The 20,043-nt window shown below is 46.8% G+C and overlaps 1 protein-coding gene across 1 annotated transcript in view; it reads right to left on the reverse strand.

Moving 5' to 3' along the window:
- The window catches only part of CABCOCO1 (ciliary associated calcium binding coiled-coil 1), a 283,371-nt gene that overhangs the window by 199,185 nt on the left and 64,143 nt on the right, over positions 1–20,043 (reverse strand). The window lies entirely within an intron of this gene.

A 20,043-nucleotide genomic window follows, 5' to 3' on the forward strand; every position in this document is an offset into this window, starting at 1 on the left:
CCTGTAATGAAAACACTTAGTATAAGGTGGATAAGTCACTAAGGCCTGGAGCTTACTGACCATGCATGCTGATGTGACTGCCACCAAAAATATGACCTTCCAGGTCAGATACTTCAGATCACAGGAATGCAGCAGCTCAACAGGAACTTTTATCAGCTGGGCCAGCACCACATTGAGGTCCCAGGGCACAGCAGGAGGGCTTATGCGAGGCTTCAACTGAAGCAGACCTTGCATGAACCATATAACTAAAGGCTGTACAGAGATGGGCTTACCCTCTACATCGTGATGATATGTACCAATCGCACTCAGGTGAACCCTCCACCAGTTTCTAAAAGAGTAGAAGGTAGTCAAGCAGGTGTGTTAGGCAGGAGAAAGGATCTAAGGCCTTATGCTCACACCACATGGACAACCTCCTCCATTTCAGTCCATACATCTTTCTGGTGGAAGGCTTTCTGGAAACCATCAGAACACAAGACACATCCTCTAAAAGATAGAGGGGTTTGAGAGTCATTCTCTCAACATCCAGGAAGTGAGCAACAGGGCCTGAAGGTTGGGATGGCGCAACCTGCCCTGATCCTGTGTGATGAGATCTGGGGAAATCCCCAGTCTGATCGTTTTCTGAATGGACCACTCCCATAGGAGTGGAAACCAGACGTGTCTCAACCAATGAGGGGCTATGAGAATCATTGTCCCCCTGTCCTTATGAAACATCAACAAAATCTCTGCTACCCTTTGGGCTGGAGTATACACATACAGAAAATGCTCACTCTAATGCAGGGCAAAGGCATATGACGCTGGCCTCCCTTGAGTCCTGTTCAGGGAGCAGAACTGAGGAACCTTCCTGTTCCAAGGCACAGCAAATAGATCCCTGTCTTGGCTTTCCCAGAGGCGGAAGATCCGATTCGCCACACCTGCAGAGACCACATGTAGGATCTGAAGGCAGGAATCAGTCTATCCACTAATACTTTCTTCATTTTAGCCAAATACAAGGCCCTGAGCAGCATCCTATGGAAATGAGCACGTGACCAGATTTGTCCTGACACAGGAGGTATGAGCTCGTGCCTCCCTGCTAGTTGACATACCACATTGCAACTTGGTGATCAGTCTTTATCAGGACAATTTTGTTGGACAGCTGATCTCTGAAAGTCCACAGAGCGTATCTGATTGCCTGAAGCTCCAGGAAATCAATCTGACAATGATGCTCCTGGATGGCCTACAAACCCTGGGTGCTGAGCCTGTCTACATGAGCTCCCCTGCCCAGGGTGGATGCATACGTTGTCAACGTAATTTGAACCCAGGAGCTTTGGAAGGTAACACCCCATTCCAGATTGGAAATGTCCCGCCACCAGGACAAAGAGTCCTGGACAATTGGAGAAATTTGGATACAGGACATCTGTGTGGCCTGACGCCACACAGATGTCCTGTGTGGCCTGACGCCACTGACACCTTAGTGTCCAATGGGTGGTCCTTATGTGCAGCCATGCCAGGGAAGTGACATGCACTGTAACAGCCATTTGGCCCAGCAACCTCAACATGTCCCAGGCTGATACCTGCTGGCTCTGTTGAAATCCGACATGATGGTCATCAGGTTGATGGCCCGTTTCTGCAGCAGGAAGGCCTTGGTCTGAGCCATGTCTAGCAGGGCTCCGATGAAGTCCAATTGAGGTGATGGACTGAGATGGGACTTGGGGTAGTTGAAGAATAACCCTAGTGACTCCACACCTGGATGGTCAAGCGCATGGACGCTCTGGCTCCTACCCGAGAGGTGCTCTTGACCATCCAATTGTCCAGATAGAGGAAAACATTCACTCAGCTTGCGTAAGTGCACCGCCATCATGGCTAGGCATTTTGTGAAGACAAGTAGGCCAGAAGTTAGCCCAAACAGCAGTATGCTGTACTGGAAGAGCTGAGTTACCACCATAAATCAGAAATACTTCTGATGACTGGGGAAGATCTCGATATGGGTATATACATCTTTCAGATCAAGAGAGCATAGCCAGGCCCTTTTTGTGCAAGAAAGTGATTATGGTGCCCAGGGAAATCATCTTGTACTTTTCCTTTTTCAGAAATGTGTTCAAGGCCTTTAGATCTAGAATGGGATGGAGACTTCCTGTTTTCTTTGGTATCAGGAAATACCGGGAATAAAATCCCCACCGTCTTTCCCCTGGTGGAACGTGTTTGACTGCTCTGGCCATTAAGAGGGAGGAGAACTCCTCTACAAGTACCTCCTGATGAGCTACCAGTCCTCAAAAAGGACTTGGGGAGGGAGGGCAATCCAGGTTGGGGGGCCATCAATAGATTTAATTTGTACTCATTGCATACGATGGCAAGGACCCATTGGACCGAGGTTCCACCAGACCACCAGTTTGCGTAGAACCACAGCCTGCCCCCGACCAGAAGATCCTTTACCATATACAGCTGATGTGGCTATGCTCTCTGCGATCCAGTCAAAACCCCATCCCTGGAGTTGACTGAGGTACTGGCTGGGACTTTGGGGCCCTCTGTTTCCTGGGGCAGCTGCGAGGGGCCTGCAATTGCTGAAGGGGGTCGAGGTAGAGGAAGCTAGTGTTGCAACAGTCGCGTCCTGATGGCTTCACTCCACCTACCTTTCTTTTTCTGCGACTCCTTCTGCACCCTGTGGACGTCTGGCTGCCGCAGCATCTGCCCGCCATCCTCTCCGGCGTCCCCGGACCGGCTTGGGCGCCTCCTCCCACCATGCTCCTCAGGTACCTTAGGGCACGCGCACCACGCGGCCCTCATTCTTATTTTCTCTATGGCGCGAACCTCAGGGGCGTCCCCCTGTGATGACGTCACTCTGCCCGGATATTTAAGCCTGTTGTTTATTGCTAGCCTTTGAGTTAGCAAGGGGATTCCTATGGATGGGGCTCACTCTCCATACCCAGCTACTCTGCCTCCAACTTCTATTTGGACTCTTTGCTGTTAACAAGGTACCCGCTCTTCGAGGGCCTCTCTGCTTCTTTCAGGTTGCTATCAGGAACCGGTAATCACTCCTAGAGAGCCCATGTTCCCTGACTCGCTGCCTGTGTCCATCTCCTCTTCTACTTGGAAGAATTCGCTACAGACACCATCTGCGAGTACTACTACCATCTACTCTTCAGAGCTGTTTTCCTGGAACCAGGTACTTGTTTCTCAAGGGCCTGCCTCCGTTCCAGCACCAGTGACATCTTCTACGGAGAACTGTTGCGTGAGTACTTGCCAACGAGTTTCTGTGCCCAGGGATCTGGTACTCGCTCCTCGAGGGCCAGCTCTCCCTATCTCGGGGCTTCTCCATACTGGAGACTCTGTGAATATCTCAGTGTACTCATTTTCTCAGTTCTTCTTCCTACAGCACTGCTACCGGAGAAGCTGCTGTTCCAGCGCCCTGAGGAATACTAGCCCAGCCGGGCTCCATCTTCTACTTACTACCGCCACCTCTGGTGGCTTCATAAACTGTCTAATAAAAAATATAATCTGTGTGTTTGTGTGTCCAGGGCTGAGCCTGACCTGTGGCCCCTCATGGGACTTCTCCCCATGGGCGTGGTCAGCTGCCACAGTGTCCAAGGGTCCACCCAAACCCTACAAAACATAACAGCTAGTATTTCCTCAAGTAGAAGAAAGACTTCGTCCTCTCAACCTTGAATGCCTCCTGGATGAGGAGGGCAAGTTCTGGGTGTCAGTGGAGAGCTGCTGGAGTGTTGTATGGTGATCCCAAATTTGGTCATTAAATACACAGAGGTATTAAGTCCCCCAATAAACAACTTTTCACACAGCAGGGACCCTCACATAATCATTATTATCTTGTACAAAACAATTTTCAAAACGTCTTGTGTTGCCTCAAAGATAGATCATATACAAACATTATATATCAAATAGCTTTATTATTTAAATTACATCATTATAAAAATGTACATTCTACATATATCATTAACATCACATCCTATAAATTTTCCACCATCTATTCACCAATAGGACATGCCAATGTCACCCAAATACAATTGTTAAAACATACCCCATTCATTCATCACATTCACTCAAACCCCCCACCCCCGCACCCCACACACACACACACATAAAATAATCCCAACTATTCCCAATATTTTTCTTTAGGAGAGTCAGTGTTATTATCTATCATTGTATCTTTTCACTTGTTGATTTTACCAATCCAAACAGCACTTTTTCAGATAAATTCTCCCCTAAAGTCTACATATATACAGGTAGGTCACCCAATTCACCACTCCAAACTCCACTTCTTCAGGTAAATTCTCCCCTCAGATCTTCAATATGTAGCTAGATCACCCTACAAGGTCCCTTGTTTCGCATTTAAGCTTCCTCAGGGGATAATTAACACTGCAAACTCATCTCTGAGCTGACTTCTCCAACTTGTACAGATACTTCAATAAACAAGAGAAAACAATATTAGGACACATCAAACCCATCTAAGTTTTAATAACCCTACAATGACATATAATATAATCTTTATCCTACTTGTTATCTTACTACCGTCATCTAAACAATTATATTACCAATCTTTACTCATACATTTCTCCGAAGTTAAGATGTCTCATATTTTTCTCAGAAATGTCCACCATTTAAACTCAACAAGTTTCTCACAGCCATCAAATGCCAGTTTCTCGTATGCCTATTCAAAAACAAAGGCATACATAACTACCCATATCACATTACCTATATTCACACATAACTCTAGCCACCATCACCCATAAATCACCACTCACCACGATCTGCTTAAAACAGTTTTTATCACCTCACGGAGTCGGCCCGGAGTTCCTAACAGCAATACCCAACGCTTCTTAACTGACCCTTAAATTGGCGTCCCACACAGTTCAGCTCTCAACCCCTCCCTTTCACGTACCCACGCAAACCCATCTCAACCAATCATCCCTCCACCCCATCTCTTCACGTTACAACTAACCACCCGCCCCCTCCTATTCACGTTACCAATGTAACGTGAATGACGTTACCAATGTAATCCCGTCTCAACAAAACCAGCGTGCTGATCATTATGTCACTGACGAACACATTAAAACAAACGTGTCCCCGAGACATTCTACTATTAGTGATCCATCGCAACCAACCATAACTCATGCAGCCGCATTCCCAATCAATTCTCAACTCCACATCAACATTTCTATAACATCTCCATCCAAACATGTAGCCACAGCCAATCCCACACAATTAATCACACAGTCCAGATGGACACCCATTCCATGCTCACACACTAACAACCCATGACACCCCTCCAAATACCACTCACATCACCAAACACTCATATAACCAAACGAACCACCATACAACCACTCACATCACAATACAATAACCATTCCAGCCCAACATCCTAACCAAACCATACACAGTACGCTTACACAATCATTCCCCGAATACTATACACACTCATTGAATACAACCAGCCACCATCACTAACTTCACTAACACCTCTCACTATCCTCACACAATATTCTCTTAACACACATACCCTATACACCCCATCCATACATATAACAAACAACATGATTCAAAACCCACCCATTATCAAACTGCAGGTGCCTGCCCACAATTGGGCAGATTTTCAAAAGCTACGCGCGTAACCTGAGGAAATCTGCTCTGCGCGCACCGAACCTATTTTGCATAGGCTCGGCGGCGTGTGCAAGCACAGGGGCGCGCGTATGTCCCAGGGCTTGCAAAAAGGGGCAGTTTGGGGGTGTGATGTTGGCTTGGGCGTGTTCGGGGGCGTGGCGGCGGTCCGGGGTGGTCCGGGGGCATGGCCAAGTGCCCTGACACAGCGGCCTGTGTCAGGGCCTGCCGCTCCAGCAGACATTCGGTGCGTGCAAGTTATGACTGCCCGGCGGCAGGCATAACTTCCTGGATAAAGGCTAGGAGGAGGATTTAGGTAGGGCTGGGGGGGTGGGGGGAGGCGGAAGGAAAGTTCCCTCCGAGGCCGCTCCGATTTCGGAGCGGCCTTGGAGGGAATGGGCAGCACGTGCAGGGCTCGGTGCGCACAAGGTGCACAAATGTGCACCCCCTATCGTGCGCCGACCTCGGATTTTAAAAGATACGTGCGGCTATGCGTGTATCTATTGAAATCCGGCGTACTTTTGTTTGCGCCTGGTGCGCAAACAAAAGTACGCGCTCGCACTTTTTTTTAAAATGTACCCCGATATGTTTTACTCAAACCAAACTCCAAAATATTACCAGAAGCAATCAAATCTATTAACTGTAGAAAGCCTCCCAATCAACACAGCTGTTTAATCCATGAGGGTGTACCAAATTCCAACCAAAGATGAACTTCTGCTCCAATTTCCATAATCTACGGGTAATATTGCCCTGTATGTTTGCTTTGACCTGAGTAATAATAAAAAATCTTAATTGTTCAACCTCATGTTTCTCTCTAAACCAATGGTCCACCAATGGAGCCCCATCTTTCCTGAGACTCAAGTTACTTTTATGCTCTGTAATCCGAACCTTAGGCCACCGTGTCCTTCACCTTATCTCCAAAGAGATTCTCTCCTGTGCAAAGCATGTCTGCAAGTTGTACTACACCTCCGGTTGGAGGCCTGAGGCCCGCAACCAGGTGAGACTATGAGCACCGATCCCCATTGCAGAGACTCTTAATGCCATTTTGAAAACATCATAGGACGACTGAACCTCATGTTTCCCACACTCCATGCCCTTGTGCACTAGCAACTGGGGCGTATCCTGCTGCTGTTGAGACAGCTGCTAAGCTACTTCTAGCACCTGCTTCAGAATATCCCAAATTTTCTGGCTCACACAGAGCTGGTAGGCCGCTATGCGAGCAATAAGCATAACTCCTTGAAAGACCTTTCTCCCAAGAGCATCAGTGGCCCTCTGATCCTTCCCTGGGGGTGTCGAGGAATGGGTCTGAAGGCGCTTTGGTGTGGTAATTGATGCTTGTTAAATTCGAGAGCATTCCGGATGAGATAAACTGTGTCCGGCTTCCTGTTTATGGGAGGCACTGAAAAGGGGTGTTCCCACATCTTTAGCAGCTCAACAAGGATCTCGTGTACTGGGACCGTCGCAATTTCATTGGGAGGCACCATGTACTGGAGGATATCCAGCATCTTGTGCCAGGTATCCTCCTCCATCTCTAACTGAAAGGGGATGACTTCCGCCATCAACTTAATAAACCCTGGAAAGGAGAGGTTTTCTGGTGACTTCCTTCGATCAGCTGGATAAGACGGATCTGAAGGGAGATGCATTAGTATTGGAAGCATCCAAGTCCTCATCCCCTCAGGGGCTATAAGGGGCATCGTCATCTCTATCATCGATAGGTGATGGGCCCCGTGGTGCTCGGTCCCGGTTGGTGGTATGGGAACCAATGGGACCAGCTGTGTTGGCCCACCCCCCCCCCCCCCATCTCCGGGGAAGCTTCCCCCTCCAGGAACTAGAGGCATCGATGCTGCCATGGGCTCCGTCACAAGTTGTGTCAGTAGCATGCCAATGAGTGCTTGTAGAGATTCGAGCAGGAGCTCAAGGTAGGTCAGTGCTGGTCCCCAACACAAAGACTCCATATTGTCTGCTCGAAGGCCACCTGTACACACTCCTCAAGGTCCTCTTCAAACATCGCCTATGCCAAGACCGACTGGGAGCCAGAAGGAGTGGCCATATCCTCTACGGACCCAAGAGAAGAATCGATGGCAGACATCTGGACCAATGTAGGCTGTGGCAAACCCCTAGGCATCATATAGAATTTGCTGTCCTCCCCATGGGGCCACTTTGGGGGCATCAAAGCACATGCTGGTGCATCCCAGTGCTCAGAACATGCATCGATGGGGACCATTGACAATGCTTCTTTGGCTTCCCTCGATGCTCGGATCGGTCTGTCCCCGATGCCAAGGCCGATGATGATGAACCAGTCCAACCTGGAGGAGCTAGGCGAGTGCCTGTCTCTGGCACCCCTATCAGCCTTTGTCATCAATGGAACTGATGGCCCCACCAATGTCGAGAGCTCAATGCCATCTGTGCAGCTTCAGGGTCCTTCAATATCTATGCCCTTGATGTCAATGTTGATGGTTTGGACTTGCCCAATCCTAAGAAGAGCTACATCTTCTCGAGTTGGACCTGATGTTCTTTTGGGGTCAACTAGGCCCAACTGCTGCAACTCTTGATATCATGCAATTCCCCTAGGCAGAGGACATATCTATCATGGGAATCCATGATAGATATGGTTCTCGTACACTTGGAGCATCACTAAAATCCCATAGAGGACATGGCGTTGCGAAATAAAAGGAACGTTAAATTGAAATAGATGGCAGTGGCAATTGATAGCCAACAGGCACTGACCGCACCACTGTCCCAGGGGCACGACAACAAAAAGAAACGTACCCAAAACATAAAAAAACTATCTAAGATGATAAGGGGAAGACACAGAAGGGACCCTCAATGAACCCGAGGTCAGAACACGAAAAATTGCACATTTTTATAAAAAGAAGAGGCTAGTTTAACCGCAAAACTCGAGTGAGACATGAGGCTCCCCAGAAAAGAAAAGACTGAATAAACCCTGCATGGATGCATGGTATAATGGCATAGCTGAGCATGCTCAGAGAGGCTCAGTCAAAGTTCTAGAAACTTTGACATGAGTTTTCCGTGCTGGGCTCCATGGGATGATGTCACCCATGTGTGAGGACTGCCCATCCTGCTTGTCCTTGAAGAAAGCAGAATTGCTTATCTGTAACAGGTGTTCTCCAAAGATAGCAGTATGCCAGTTCTCACAAAACCCATCCACCTCCCCATGAGTTGGGTTTCCATTTCATGGGTTATTCCTAAATTCTATATTATGAGACTGAAGGGACCCCGAGTGGATTTATTTATTTTTCTATACAGACGTTCGTGGTAGCTTCACACCAGTGTACAATGGATAATAGCAAAAGAATAAAATACATCCATAATACATATCTTAAAACTACTAAATAATACTAAGAAATTTCCTAATAAATATACAATAGAACAATTTTTCAATCAGTAACAAATAAAATTAAAACAAAATAAAATAAGATAAAATGAAATACGAGCCTGGAACCTTCTTTAAGACATCAAGTAAAAGCCTGTAAAAATAACCATGTTTTAAGGTTCTTTTTAAAAGATTGCGTATTTTTTTCCAGTCGCAACTCAGATGGTAATTCATTCCATACACCAGGGCCTGCCAGAGATAACGCTCTATCTTTCACTATTTTCAGATGTGCAGTTCTCGGTGACGGTATTGTTATTAGACCTTTTCCTGCAGAACATAAATTATGCTGAGGAGTATGTAGGTGTAGATCAGCATTGAACCGTTCAATATTCTCATTTATTTATTTATTTTATTTATTTCTTTTGTATACCGACATTCGATCGAGATATCACATCGGTTTCCAGAAAACAGGTTGAATAGAGCCGGAACTGCCCTATTTTACATTGTAACAAGAGAACAGTTGATTAAACAATAAATATAAGGAACATTGTAACATATGAATAAAATTAAAATTAAATATTAGATGTGGGTATATAGAAATGGCATATAGCCTATATACAATATGTACAATATGACTTGGTTATGAGTAGGGTGGGGGACAGGGAAAAGGGAGGTTACGAGAAGGGTGGGGGACAGGGAAAAGGGAGGATAGAGAAGGGGGGAGGGGTTATGCGTTCATGCAGAGTAGAAGTTATGCGGTAAGGCTTTCAAGAGCGTTTATTATAGGATGTTGGGGTTCAGGAGGGAATGCTTTCAAGAACAGCCATGTTTTGAGCTGTTTTTTAAAGACTTGCGGTGAGGGTTCGTTTCTGAGCTGTGGGGGGAGGGAGTTCCAGAGGGTAGGGCCAGCTATTGTAATGGCTCGTTTGCGTGTTGTATTGAGGTGAGCATTTTTAAGAGTTGGGATGGAGAGGAGACCTGAGTTGGTGGATCTGAGATTTCTTTGTGTGAAATATGGTTGGATGTTGTTGTTTAGCCAGACCATTCTGTTGTTGTTTATTTTTTTGTGAAGAAGGGTGAGGGTTTTATACTGGATTCTTTGTGTGATGGGCAGCCAGTGGAGGTCTTTGAGAGTGGGTGTGATGTGGGAGGATTTTCTGTGATTGGTGATAATTCTGGCGGCGGCGTTTTGTAGAACTTGGAGGGGCTTGATGTGGATTTCAGGAAGTCCAAGGAGGAGGGAGTTGCAGTAGTCGAGTTTTGAGAAAATAATTGATTGTAGTACTGTTCGGAAATCATGCGGTTGGAGGAGGGGTTTGAGTTTTTTAAGTGTTTGAAGTTTGAAAAATCCATCTTTGATTATATTGGAGATGTGTCGTTTAAAGTTGAGTTGGCTGTCGATGGTTACTCCTAGGTTTTTTGTGGATGGTGTGAGTGAGGTTCTTGATAAGTTTGGCATCCCAGTGTTGTTTGCGCTTCCTGTGTTGTTTGAGGGGGTGCTCTCGAGGGGGGAAGCGGGACGGTCGTCCTGGATGTGAATGATTTCTGTTTTGGCTTGGTTGAGGCAGAGAGATAGTTGTGATAGCAGTTGAGATAAATTTGAACTGAGTTTGTTCCATCTTTCCATGGTGAGTTCAATGGATTTGGTGATGGGGAGGAGAATTTGAATGTCGTCTGCATAAACGAAGTAGGTGAGGTTGGCATCAGAGAGGTATTTGCATAGTGGGAGGAGGTAGATGTTGAAGAGGGTCGAGGATAGTGAAGAACCTTGAGGGACGCCATGGGTGAGGGGCACTTGGGAGGATTCAGAAGAGTTTGTCTTGACAATGAAGGATCTGTTAGAGAGGTATGATTTGAACCAATTGAGTGTAGTGTCTTGCAGACCGATCTCTTTAAGTCTGGTGAGGAGAGTTCTGTGGTTGATGGTGTCAAATGCGGCTGATATATCGAGGAGGATCAGTAGAAATGTCTTGCCACTGTCTCGGCCTCTGAGGATGGTGTCGGTGAGGGAGAGGAGGAGAGTTTCTGTGCTGTAGAGTTTTCTGAAGCCGTGCTGTGTTGGATGGAGAAGATTGTGGGCGTCGAGGTGGTCTGTGAGTTGATTGTTGACAGTTTTCTCGATGATTTTTGCTAGGAATGGGAGGTTGGAGACTGGTCTGTAGTTTGCAGGATCAGATTTGTCGAGTTGCGGTTTTTTTTATGATTGGTTTGATGATGGCGTTTTTGAGTTTGTCTGGGAAGATTCCTTGTTCGAGGGATAGGTTGATGATTTGGGTTAAAGGTTTGGCAATAATCTCTCTGATGAGTTTTAGGGTTTTGATGGGGATGGAGTCTACGGGGTGGGATGCTGGTTTGGTTTTTTTGATGAAGGGTTCAATTTCTGTAGATGCAACAGGAGTGAATTGGGTCCAAATGTGGATGGGAGGAGGGATATTTGTTGAGTCGTTGTGGGAATGGGGAATCTTGGCAATGATGTTGTCGACTTTGTCCTTGAAGAATTGAGCTAGTTTGTCACTGGAGATGTTGTTGGAGTTTGGCATTGTGTCATTCTGGATTGGGTTGGTGAGTTCTTTGACGTATGAGAAGAGGGTCCTCGGGTTGAATTGGTATTCATGAATTCTGGATGTGTAGAAATTGCGCTTTGCTGTGTTGAGGTCAGCTGTATATTTGTGTAGAAGTGTTCTATATTTGTCTTTCAGGTTTGGTGTAGGTGTTCGTCTCCATTGTTTTTCGGTTTGTCTGAGCGTTCGTTTGGATGTTTTCAGTTCGGGGGTGTACCAAGGAGCATTTTGTTTAGTAGATGATCTGATTTCCTTTTTTATTGTGGGGCATAATGTGTTGGCTATGTCAGCGTTGATGGAGATCCAGGAGTCTGTAGCTGAGTTGGCATCATGTAGGTTGATTGTTTTTAGTGCTTCCGGGAGTAGCTCTGCTAGGTCTTCACTGGAGCAAGGTTTGGTGTATTCAATGAAGCAGGAGTCTGTTTTTGCTGTGTTCGATTGATGTTGGAGCTTGGCTTGAATGAGGTAGTGGTCGGACCATGGAGTTGGAGTAGTAGTGGGTGATTCAGTTGCAGATATTTTATTGTTAATGAAAATTAAATCAAGGGTGTGCCCAGATTTCTGAGTGGGGGTGGTAATGATTTGGGAGAATCCGAGAGCTGTCATGGAAGATAGGAGGAGTTCGCAGGTGGGAGTTGTTGGTTGGGTGTCAATATGAAGATTGAAGTCTCCTAGTATGATGGCTGGTTCTTGTAGGTTGATGTGTGATGTGATGGCTTCGATCAGGGGGGAGAGGTTGTGTTGTAGGCAGCCAGGAGGAGCATAGAGGAGGAGTATTTGTAGATGTTTTGATTTAAATAGGTTAGTCTCGAAAGGAGGGGGTAGGTTTAGGGGGAAAGAGGAGAATTTAAGTTTTTTGTGGGCTAGGAATCTACCCTTTCTTTTGCTCCTAGGTATGGAGAATATGTTGTATGTGTTTCTGGGCAGTTGATTGAGTAGGACTGTGTCAGTGTGTTTGAGCCATGATTCAGTTATGCAGAATATGTCTGGGTGGTAGTCTGAGAGCAGGTCATGAATGATTGGGATTTTTTTGGTGATAGACTGTGCATTGATGAGTAGTAGAGTGATGAGTGTGAGGGTATTAAAGTATATTTTAGGGTTAGTTTGGATTTTGGTGAGACGTCTAGTGGATGGAGTGAATTTGGGAGGGTGGTATTGGTTGTAGTGGTGAGGAAGTTTGGGAATGCATTGTGTTAGATCCATAGCGTGTGTTTTTGTTGTGCGAGAGAGCCTGTTTGGTTGCTGCGTGACTGTATAATGTTGTGTGGAGAGTTTTGTTAGTATAGCGATGCATAGAAGATTTCAATAGATAGGGTGAAGGGTGGATGGAGGAGGGTGGGTCGGGAGTTTAGGGTGGTGGGGGGTTTCAGGGGAGGTCAAGGAGGATTGAGTCACTTAATGAGGTTGTAGTCACTTAATGAGGTTGTAGAACATAAAGGGAGTGCACAACGGGAGTGCACGAATGAGCGCACAAAGGAGCAGGCTCCTTTGTCGTGCTCCTTCGGCGCGCGACGCTAGGCGCGCGGCGCTTGGGTGTCTCACAATTTAAATTTAATGTCTAATCAGGGCGGTCCCCTGATTGGCTGTGCGTGCTCAGCGTTCCCCTCGGAGGCGGAGGAAGGGCCGGAGGATGTCGTCGGCGTCTGCGGCTCAGGGAAGACGGCAGGGGCTGCCTCGTGGTCGGGGTCGGAGGCGGCCGTGGGTAGGTGAAATAAGTTGGGCCTTACCCCGGCGGGTCTCCGGCGCCGATCATTGTAGATTGTCTTGTGAATTAACATTAAAACCTTATATTTTATCCTAAATGAAACGGGCAACCAATGCAAATCTTTCAGAACTGGTGTTATAGCCTAGCTGCAGAATTTTGAAGTAACTGTAGTGGACGAGTGGAGGATACTGGAAGACCCAAAAACATAGCATTGCAATAATCCAATTTAGATAAAATCAAGGCCTGTAAAACTATTCTAAAATCATTAGCGTGAAGTAATGGCTTCAATTTTTTTAAAATATGTAACTTAAAAAATCCTACTTTTAAAATAGTATTAATAAAATGTGTCCAACTTACTTCACTATCTAAAATGACTCCAAGATCTCTTACTTGATATAGGATATTGTATCTAGGCTTAACGGATTCAATTTCCCGGGAAAAACTGTCATTTAATTTATTGCAAACTAGTACAATCTCTGTTTTTGAATTGTTTAATGATAAACTCATATGAGACAAAAGTTGTACTATGGATCCTAAATATATTTCCCAAAGCTTAAGTGTATTTTCAATCGAATCAGTAATGGGAAGCAAAATCTGGACATCGCCGCGTATATATAATGCGTTATTCCCAATCCAGCCAAAAATCTACATAGTGACAACATGTAGATATTAAAAAGTGAAGCCGATAAAGACGATCCCTGAGGGACTCCATTAGTTAACTCAACTTGATCTGATTCACAGGTTCCGATTTTAACCTTGAATGAGCGATTTCTTAAACATGATTTAAACCACTGAATAGTGAGATTAGAAAGCCCTATTTCCTGAAGTCGATTAACCAAAATTTCGTGATTAACTGTGTCAAAAGCCACCGTAATATCTAGCATGATAAGAAAATATGGCTGACCAATATTCAAACCTTTTAAAATGGTATGAAATAAAAAGACCAGGAGGGTCTCAGTATTAAAACATTTGCGAAATCAGAACTGGGCTGGAAATAAAATATTATTAGTATCCAAATATTCAGTTAGTTGGTATAATGGCATGCTGAGCATGCTTAGAGTTTCAGTCAAATGGCACTGTCCCGTCCCGCCTTCCCCCTTTGGGACTGGCACTATGGCACATAACGGGGGTTATGTGTATGGCCAGGTTCTTTGTAAAATGCGCGTGGCACGCACAAGGCCCGGACGCAGATAATCCCCCAATCTTATTTATTTATTTATTTATTTATTTATTTATTTAACACTTTTATATACCGACCTTCATGAAAAAATTCACATCAGATCGGTTTACATATAACAGGGGGATAACATTGATCAACCATTTAACAAGAAGCGGAAGTTACATATAACAAGGAGGTAGAACTTGGTGTGGCTAGGGTAGCCTTTGCGCCGGGCTTTTAAAATTTGGGCGAATATGCATACGTCTGGAATGGTGATACCCTGTATTTTACAAACTGTGTGATTTCTGACTTTTGTCACATCTGCTTATGAGGATAACTTTCAAACAGCTACTCACAGCAGTATATATGCATTACAGAATGGCATTACAGAATGGCAGCAGCTGGTCGCTCAACCACAAGAAATTTCAGCAGAGATAACCCAGTGGGAGGAGGACCGGAAATAATTTGCCAGAGAGAATTCTATGCTAGTAAGTGAGCAGAGAAAAACTACTAGCCTAAGGCTGGTGATTGGCACTACAGGTGATCCTGGTGAAGACCCTGTAGGGTGTCCAAATAATACCGGGAGTCCAGAAATAGCTCCTATGAGAAGTGCAGAGAAGGGGGCTGTGAAGAACCCTGAGAGAGAGGTCACAGAGAGCTCTAAGGAGAGAGACACAGAATGCCCACAAGGAGGCAGTGTTGAGAAATGGGAAGTTGGAGCTCAGGCGGTCCGGATGAAGACCCTGTAGGGTGCCCAAACCCTATCGGGAGCCTCAAAACAACTCCTGTCAGAAGCCCAAAGGAAGAGGGCACAGAAAGGAAAGCGAAACATGCCATGGCGAGCCCAGAGGTTAGCACTGCAAAGACCCTAGCGATTGAGGCTGCAGTGAAGCCAGCGACTGGTGTGGGTGAGAAGCTAGAGTGTACAGAAGAGGAAACTATGGAGAGCCCAGAGGGAGGCGCTGTGGAGAACCTGGAGGAAGAGTCCACAGAATGCTCAGAGGGAAGCACTGTGAAGACTCCAGCAACTGAGGATACAAAGGAATCAGCACTGGTGGCTCCCCAGGAGGTCCCTGAAGCTCCATCAGGGTGGAATTCGAACCCAGAGCAAGAAAAGGACTTAACTGAAGGACTGGGGATGTGCACTGCATGAAAGGCACAACGGGTGGAGGTCGTGACACGGTCGAGGGTAACCCTAAGAGAAGGGGACTGGGAGGTCTTGGACTCTCCTGGATGGGATCCAGGAAGAGTAGGGACGCTTGGCCCGACAGGTCCAAGCTGAGGGGAGGAGTATGTGAGACAGAGCCCCTAGTGCTCCCCTATTTACCTGTGCCTGGTCCTCCTTAAATCCACTAAGGAGAGGATACAGCAGGGCAAGTGGCGCTCAGAGGGCATAACCCCAGGGACTGGGGAATAAGAGATGGGATCCAGGTGGGGATAACCAGACCAGGCCAGTTCTCTGGGAGGAATGCAGCTCCTGTATGCAATGCTGTCCAAACACTGAGCTAAGACAAACAACAAACTGCAAGTATAGAGTGTACACTGTCAGAGGAGAAGACAGTCTATGGATGTGCATATGTGAAATTATAATAAAGAGTATTGTTTTAAGAAGGCTAGAGTCAGTCTAGTTTGGCTCCAGGCTTATGGGATCACCACTCATTCCTACATGCGCACAAAAGCAAAACTATACATGTGTTTTGAGGTTTATAAAATAGCAGTTAATACTACTTATATATGTATATGCTAATTTTTGCAGGCATTAGACTTTGAAAATTCTCTTCTATGTGTGCTTGTGCTGAGTTATGCACATTATTGAAAATTACCTTCCCAGAGAGCAATTCTGTAACACTGAGCACAAGTTAGCTGGAAAATTTGCATACAAGTTGTACCAAAATTAGGTAGACATAATTACACCCACTATTTGGCACCCACAAATTTGTTGAGCAAATTAATGCATATACTTTTAAAATAAAAATGTATACATGTAATTCCCAACCCCACTCAAACTTCACTCCTGGAACAACTCTCCTTTATGCACATAAAACTTTAGATATGAATGGGTCGTGCAATTCTCTAAAGGACTATTTTACTGATAAAACATTACTTTACCTGCAGAAGTCCTTTTGAAAATTAAGCTCCTGAGTAAATGTGCCTGAAGTACCTGGCAAATATGCATCTAAGTTACACCAATTTTCAAAGTGGACTTCCGCACGAAAGCCTGTCTTGAAAATGTTTCCACCAAATTTACCCACATACTCTTGCACCTGATATTTGGTGCGTATACATTTTGGGGGAAAATTTACAAGCTTACCTTTGAGTTTTCAAAATTATATATGTAAGTGAAAATCTCTCCTCAACTCCTCCCCCTAAGGATGCCGCTGCTCAGTCCAGGTAAACTTATACACATACATGACATTCTCACATAAGTTTACCCACATATCAGGCACACACTTTTGTAAAAAGTCATTTCTGTGTGTAAAACACTTTTACCCACAGAAGTCCCTTTGAGAATTACCCTCCAACAGAGACAAAACTGGAGAAATTAATTACCTGATAATTTTGTTTTCCTTAGTGTAGACAGATGGACTCAGGACCAATGGGTATAGTGTACTACTGATAGCAGTTGGAGACGGATCAGATTTCAATCTGACGTCAGCCCTAGTACATATACCCCTGCAGGAAGTGCAGCTCTTCAGTATTCTCCTCGAAAAGCATTGTGGATATATGTGTGACTGACTAATTTGAATGATTAACTTCATAACTTGAATAACTTGATTAACTTTATAACTTGGTTAACTTGATTAATTTGAACTGGTTGAATTGGCTATAGCTGGAGACCGCCAGTGCCCTCAACCGAGAAATGTCGACACCCGGTAGGATGGTGTCCTAGATGAAGGAAAGCATGGCTTACCCTTGAATCACTCGCTCCCGGGGATGTCCCCTGAGAATTCCATGAGTAACGGCAGCCATGGGTGAGATGCTGAGTCCATCTGTCTACACTAAGGAAAACGAAATTATCAGGTAAGTAATTTCTCCATTTCCTAGCATGTAGCAGATGGACTCAGGACCAATGGGATGTATAAAAGCTACTCCCAAACCGGGTGGGAGGTTGCCCGTGACCCACTTAGTACTGCCCTTGCAAATGCTGTGTCCTCCTGAGCCTGAACATCCACGCGGTAAAACCTGGAGAAGGTGTGGATGGAGGACCATGTCGCCGCCCTGCAGATCTCAGCGGGTGACAGCATCTTGGTTTCCGCCCAGGACACTGCCTGGGCTCTAGTAGAATGGGCCTTGACTTGTAAAGGCGGTGGCTTGCCTGCTTCCACGTAGGGGATTTCGCTCTGATCAGCCAATCGTCTAGATAAGGGTGCACGCGGATTCCTTCCTTCCTCAGTTTTGCTGTCACCACCACTATGATCTTGGTGAACATCCGGGGTGCAGTGGCTAACCCGAAAGGTAGTGCACGGAACTGGTAGTGACGGTCCAGGATCGAGAAGCGTAGAAAACGCTGATACTCTTGATGGATCGGAATGTGTAGGTAGGCTTCCGACAGATCCAGGGAGGTAAGGAACTCTCCCTGTTGTATTGCCCTTATTACCGAGCGTAGGGTTTCCATGCGGAAGCAGGGAATCTTCAGGTAATGGTTAACGCCTTGAGGTCCAGAATAGGTCTGAACGTTCCTTCCTTCTTGGGAATGATAAAATAGATGGAATAATGGCCAGTATTTATTTGTTGTGGAGGCCCCGGTGTTATAGCTCTAAGGCTAGTAATCTGGTCAGTGTAGCTTCCACTGCCATTCTATTGGAAGGGTCGTGGCAGGAGATTTCACAAACTTGTCCGGAGGGAGGTGGTGGAAATCCAGGTAATATCCCTCTCGAATGATGGAGAGGACCCACTTGTCCGAAGTTATCTCGACCCATCTTTGGTAAAATAGGGCCTGTCTGCCCCCTATGGCTTCTTCCTTTGGATGGGTCAGCTGATCTTCATATGGGGTGCGGCTGGGGCCTGGGCCCAAGCTGGCTCCCCTTTTATTGTGTTTGTTCCAAAAGGACTGGCTCCGGCCTGCGGGGCGGATCGCTTGGTATGAGCTTCTATATGGGTTGAAGCGCTGTGATCCTCTGCCCCTGGAGGTCCGGGGAAAGGATCGCTGGTTTCTCTTATTCCTGTCCTCCGGTAGCCACGGCAGTGGGGACTCGCCCCACTTGTTGGCTAGTTTCTCTAGTTCGCTTCCGAACAGGAGTGTTCCCTTTAAAGGCATCCTTGTGAGTCTCGTTTTGGAGGATGTGTCGGTTGACCAGTTTCGGAGCCAGATTTGTCTTCTGGCTGCCAAGGCGGGTGAGACTCTTCTAGCTGCTGTGCGTACCAGATTGGAAGCCGCGGCCGCGAGGAATGATACGGCTGGTTCCAGGGCTTCCCCAGGTGTGTTGTTCCTGGTCTGTGCTAAGCAGGCGCATGTCACCACGACACAGCAGGTCGCGATCTGTAAAGACATAGCGGAGACGTCAAAGGACTGTTTGAGCATAGATTCCAGATGTCTGTCTTGAGCATTCTTGAGTGCTGCTCCTCCCTCCACTGGGATAGTAGTGTGCTTCGAGACCGCGCAGACCATGGCATCCACTTTCAGACATGCCAGGAGATCTTTGGCGGCAGGGTCCAGAGGGTACATGGCTGCCAGAGCCCGGCCCCTTTTGAACATGGTTTCTGGGGCCTCCCATTCCAGGTCAATTAGTTGCTGGACGGCTTGTAATAGTGGGAAATGGCGGGAGATCTGATGAAGTCCCTCCAAAAGTGGGTTTGGCTTAGGTTCCCCCCAGGCACTTGGCCCGGGATGGCAAGCTCTTTTAAGCTGTGCGTGACCAGGTCTGGAAGTTCATCCTTGGTGAAGAAGCGTCTCATGGTTCAATAGGGTTCTGTCCCCGGAGGGAGTTCCCCTTCCGCTAGGGGTTCTGACTCCTCATCTGAGATGTCTGTGTCCCCGAAGGTGGGGCTTCTGGGCAGTGGGATCACTTCCCTGGGCTTAGAGGGTCCTGGCATGTTGAGGTCCTCTGGTGGTGCCTGTGACCGCATTGTAGGAGGCCCCAGTTGCATGTGGACGAAAGTATGCAGACCTTTGAAGAATTCCACCCAGGAGATAGAAGCTGGGTCCAGACTAGGGGGCGACGTGTCCCTGGGGAGCCCCATTTGAGGGGGGGTCCCACTGTGAGATGCTAGGTCCGGCGTACCGCTTGAGAGGCTGGGGAGGGCCATGAGTTGGGTCCCCTAGGGCCTCTTCGCACTGTATACACAGGGCCGTGGCCTCCTCATGCTGTGCAGCTCTAATGTGGCATGCTGGTCAAAGGCCCTGAGCTTTGAGCCTATTTTCAGATGGAGCCACGATTTGTGCGTGTACAATACAGTTGTGCACACCGGTGTGCATCAAAGATGCACGTGTAGGTTTAGTGCGCGCGTGCCGAGCGATGTGGTGCTGTTGTGCGCACGGGTCGAATTATGCACCCAGCACAGTGAGCGCGTGGCTATGCGCTTCGCTTGTGCGCCCAGCACTTGTGCACGCGACGTTGTGTGCACAAGGTATTTGTGCGTATGGCTCGCCTCTGTGCGCACGGATCGAGGCGGTGAACAGGGCCAAAATGGTGACGGTGACCACGCAGACAATATGGCGACCACCTCGGAGGGTCTCCACGTGGGAGGACCCTCG

The sequence above is a fragment of the Rhinatrema bivittatum genome, chromosome 7 (genome assembly GCF_901001135.1).
Source record: "Rhinatrema bivittatum chromosome 7, aRhiBiv1.1, whole genome shotgun sequence".
NCBI classification, from domain to species: Eukaryota; Metazoa; Chordata; class Amphibia; order Gymnophiona; family Rhinatrematidae; genus Rhinatrema; species Rhinatrema bivittatum.